General features: G+C 35.8%; 1 protein-coding gene and 1 long non-coding RNA gene across 12 annotated transcripts in view; one reads left to right on the forward strand and one right to left on the reverse strand.

The window, feature by feature from the left end:
• Positions 1-4818, forward strand: part of LOC106875423 (monocarboxylate transporter 13) — a 133053-nt gene that overhangs the window by 93006 nt on the left and 35229 nt on the right. The gene's annotated exons all lie outside the window — the stretch shown is intronic.
• Positions 495-1713, reverse strand: LOC128250141 (uncharacterized). Its single transcript, XR_008266265.1, has 2 exons — positions 1648-1713; positions 495-1010 (listed from the first exon to the last, which is right to left on the reverse strand). It is a non-coding gene; the product is annotated as an uncharacterized LOC128250141 (long non-coding RNA).

Raw genomic sequence — 4818 nt, forward strand, 5'->3', positions numbered from 1 at the left:
ATATTGGAAGATATTAAGAATGAATAAGTACCTTATTGTTTGAGTTCTTGCTGTTCTGCGTGTACCCTATAAATTATTATTTGTTTGGCTGGCATCTACACACATCAGCAAATAATTTTGTTTGCGAATTCCTTATAAACAAGAGCTGTCACTTTTCAGATTCATTGATCTAGCGGGGTAGCTTTGAGACATTCGGCGAGGTCGAAGTTGCCACAGGGTCTCAAAGTCCCGTTAAACCAGTAAATCACGTGTGTTTGAAGCTTTTAATTATAAAGAAGAATTTAGCAGAGTCCACGACAGAGTTCTCACGTACGGTTAAAGCCATTTCGCTTCACTTAAATGCTGGATGCTATGGGGCAAGGCAGGAATACCGCGCACTCACTCTTTCTCTGCCATCCTTAAAGTTTGTGATAGTATGCAATCGTATTTTATTCTGTCAGTAAAACCTGTCACTGTACAATTATACCCACTTAAATGGACAACAAACTCGTCTATTATATTTCTAATTAACTATTTATTTTTTTAAATAGCTAATTAGTTTTATTAAGTCTTTGGATTCTTAGATTATTATTTCCATATTTTTAATATCGTTGTTAAGACTCAAGTCTGCTCTGAACAAGCTGACAAATGTTTGAAGGTGTTCTAGCCGTGACCATCTCATTTTATTGTATATAGAGGATCACTTTGCCCATGTCCTTCCTTCCTTTCTTTTAAAATAGTAGGGTTTAATATCCAGTGAGATTTGGCTGCTATTTCTAGCAAGTTTAACGACCACACATTTTCCCTTATTGTTGTTGCTGGTTAGCCAGAGGCATGTGCTGAATGAGTAGACCATTGATCAGACATTCCAGTCATGACTATCCCATCTATTTAGACATATCTTAGACTACATTTTCCAAAGTGTCTTTCTCTTTTTGTAGATGGTCAGGTTGGTGATTTGAAGTAGATTTGACTGCTGCCTCCAGCAGATTCAGTGACCTCATAGTCGTCTCATTGTTGTTCCTCTGTGCCTGTTTTAGAAACAAATTTAATGTCAAGTCAAACAAAAGAAGTTCTGCTTAGCTGCTCAACCTGCTAGATATGATAGCCACATCCTCCTCAAATCACATACTGCCATCTTTGAAAAGAATAATGGATGAACACATTGGTCAATGTAATCTGAGTACATTTTATCTGACGAAACAATGGCATATCACTTTTTTTTTTTTGGTGGCAGAGGTGGGGCAATAGGGCTCACCTGGGGCTGGACAGCTAAAACTAGTCTAAGATAAAAGAATTACACACAAGACAGACATCTGTAGATTGTTCGCATGGTGTCTGGTTTTGTTTAAACCAGTTATCAAGTGAAAAGGTTAGTCAGTTACCTTCTGCTAAAGGTAATTAACAGCTTTACTTCACCCACTTTAGATATCCAGGTTCAGGTGTAATAGTGGAGTAGAGGAAGGAAAAAAAAGAAATGAAAATTCCATTAACCAGGTCTTGTTTATTTCTTTATTAACCCCTTCCTCCACCATGCACTCTCTCTCTCTCGTGTATATATATATATATATCCATCTAATAATGAATATATAAACTTTCACCTGAACATAAAAGGGGCTTTTGTTCTCCCTCATTGGAACCTGTTTGGTAGAAATCTACTCGCCTTACCCAGTTTGTGTATTGCTGTTTTTCTTCAGTCGTTCATCCACTCTTCTCCCTTCTTCATGTCTGCCAACACTAACACCTGTGACAATATTTTGTGGACTCTTTTCTCCCACAGGCTGTTGTCTAACTTGATGAGTAGTCAGTGAACTATTATATATATATATATATATACACACACACACACACACACACACATGTATATACGCATTACTTCGCTTCATATATATGTATATAATATGGTTGAGCTAATAAAACAGCAATAATATATGAGATTTAACACCATTATTATGCTGAGTTTCATGGTGCAGCTTTTGAATATTGAGAAATGGTAATGTGTAATTAACTCTATAACTGACTCTATCATTGGGAGGGATATCTATGCATTCATTTGCAACTTCAAAAGAAACTTAATGTATTTTGGCCCACTATTTTTGGTAAATATCTAAGCATATCTAGATCATCTTGAATGAAACTGTATATGCTTTAAGATGTCCAAAATATTACTTAGCTTGTACATCACATGCAAGGCTTGATATACTCAATCTTAATTTCAAACCATCTGTAGATGGTTTTACACATGGTTGTGTGTGTGTAGATATATAATATATCCATGTTTTCATATCTTTTATCTTGTGCTTGTTTTAGTCATTGGACTGTGGCCATGCTGACAGGTTTTAGTTGAATGAATTGTCCCCAGTACTTGATTCATAAAGCCTAATACTTATTCTGTTGGTCTCTTTTCTTGAACATTTAAGTTACAGCAATATAAATGTATAAAAGAGGCATGCATGCATGTATGTATGTATGTAGATTTTGTGCGTTTCAGTGGTGGTGGTGGTGGTGATTGTGGGGAGTTCATTGTTTGGATCAGAGCTGTCCTATTATGCCTTCTCTCCTTCCACATTTCTTTGATCTCTTTAACAAAATTAAACAAACAGATACTCTTAATTCAACTCTTAATTTATCATCAGCTTTCAGATTTTAATTTAGATTCAATCTTTATTGAGTTAACTACACCACCCTCACCTTCAACTTCTTTCCTGTTCCTGTTTTTGCTTTCCCATCCTCCTCCTCCTTGTCTCTTCTCTCTCTCCCTCTCTCTTTGAGTAGAAATACAGAGATTCCCTTGGATCTTTTATTCCAGGTTTTCATAGCAATGAGCAGCCAAGAAATATTTTTTACCTTGGGTAGAACATCAGTCCATGTGTGATATTAACTAGAAGGATTTCAACTTAGCAATGTCATCTCACAAGTCTCCCATCAGTTACTGAAGTTGACTTTTCTGTTCATCCTTTCTGGGTGAATTAAAACATTGACCTAATCAACTTCATCCAATCTCGTAATTTGAAGCTTTGTGTCTATGTTAGAAATCAATTATGCTGCCTCCTTGCTGCTTATGGTGATGAATTTACCATTCACAGTGCCTTGTTGTTGCTATGTTGATAGAACTAGTGATAAATAAATAATTTTGGTCATAGGTACCAGTCACTATCCCAAACAGTCAGCTTTCCACTGTTTTATGCAGTCTTGTGAATTCTTTTTCATTTCTCAAATCATCCAAACATGAGGCATCTAATAATGGGAAAAACCAGTAAGTGATTTTGGATTTGAACTGTCCCTCAATTATAGAAAGGATATCCCACATTACATCCCCATCTCACTTTTGTGTTCCTGGTTAGACCAAATCATATGTGGGATCAGTTAAGATATTTCTACTTGCTACATAAGGACTCAACCCTGTTATAAGCATTCAGGCTAGCTCTCTGACTTGAGGATATTTTCTTCTCTCCCATCAGTCTTAAAGACCCTTCCTTCTTGTCATTTTAAAGAAACTTTTTTTAACAAAATGTCCTGGAGGGATTTGAGAGTAGATTGGGTTTCATTAAGTGGATGAGATACGTTACATCTTCACTTGTAATGGATGCCAATTTGTTGCAGGCAGTATTCCCAGATGATCGTGCAGTTATTCCCACCACAGTTATGTAGACTGATGCAACGTGAAATGATAGTTTGAACTCACCTTGTACCTCATCATGAACAATAATTAATTCTTGAATAGAAGTACAATGCACATGGGTTTGTTTTGACTGGAGAGGGTTAAGATAAGAGTGTAGTTAAGGTTTGATTTCAATGTTGGTTGATGACAAAATATGTGTAAGATAAGAGTGCTAGGGAAATGTATTTCTGTCTTGGAAAATATTTAGTATTGGATCTAATAGATAGTGAGTGAGATACAATGAAGGTGAAAGACAAGGAGAAGAAAGTGTTTGGAGGAAGTAAGGTAGGTAGCTTAGTTAGGTTTATTCTAAACATTAGATAAATTGGCCTTTTGTAGTTGTGTTAGAAAAGATAATGTAATGAAATGGTACAGCTTGCTGTGGAAGTAAAATAACACTAGCATGACATAACAGCAGGGAGGTGAGGAATAACTGTTGCCATCAGAACAGTTGCTATATTGTTGTTGTTTAGTCAGAGATTAAGCAGAGGCATCCCATCCATGACCATCTTGTCTGTTTGGGAATAACTCTGACTCCATTATCTAATGTGACCTTCCTGATATTTAAGACAATGGGGTATAATTTTGATGTGATTTGGCTGTTATTTCTAGTAGGTTCATAGACTGTAAATGCTTCCTTGTTAGTTTGAATAGTTACTATATCTGTTGAGATGTGGGTAGTTGAAAGCAGTTTCGTTGGTTCCATTCTGTGGAGTATTCAGTTAGGGTGAACTATTGACATTATAACTTCAATGTTGAAATACTACATTCTTTCAACAGGTTGCTTTCCAGCGTTTTCCAAGTTTAGAGTCTAAATTGCATATCCTCAGCTATTAAACATCTGTACATGCACACGCACAAATGTGTTTGTGTGAATATAAATATAGTGTTTGTGTATTTGTAATGAAAGTGTACTGTAGAGTGTACCTGAAAGAAGCAGTACAAATTTGAATATGCTTGATAAATGTAAACATGTGCCTTTTTCTAATTTCTCAGTAGACTGAAAAAGGGTGATTGGCCTTTGAATCGAAACTAGAATATGATTATTCAGTTCAATATATCCAAGATAAAACAATGCAGATGTGTGTGTGTGTGTGTATATATATTTGTTTTGCAAGATTTTATTGGCTAAACTGGCAATATGACCATCGCCAAGTACAACAATATATATATATATA

Source organism: Octopus bimaculoides, chromosome 19 (assembly GCF_001194135.2).
Source record: "Octopus bimaculoides isolate UCB-OBI-ISO-001 chromosome 19, ASM119413v2, whole genome shotgun sequence".
In the NCBI taxonomy this organism is placed as follows: Eukaryota; Metazoa; Mollusca; class Cephalopoda; order Octopoda; family Octopodidae; genus Octopus; species Octopus bimaculoides.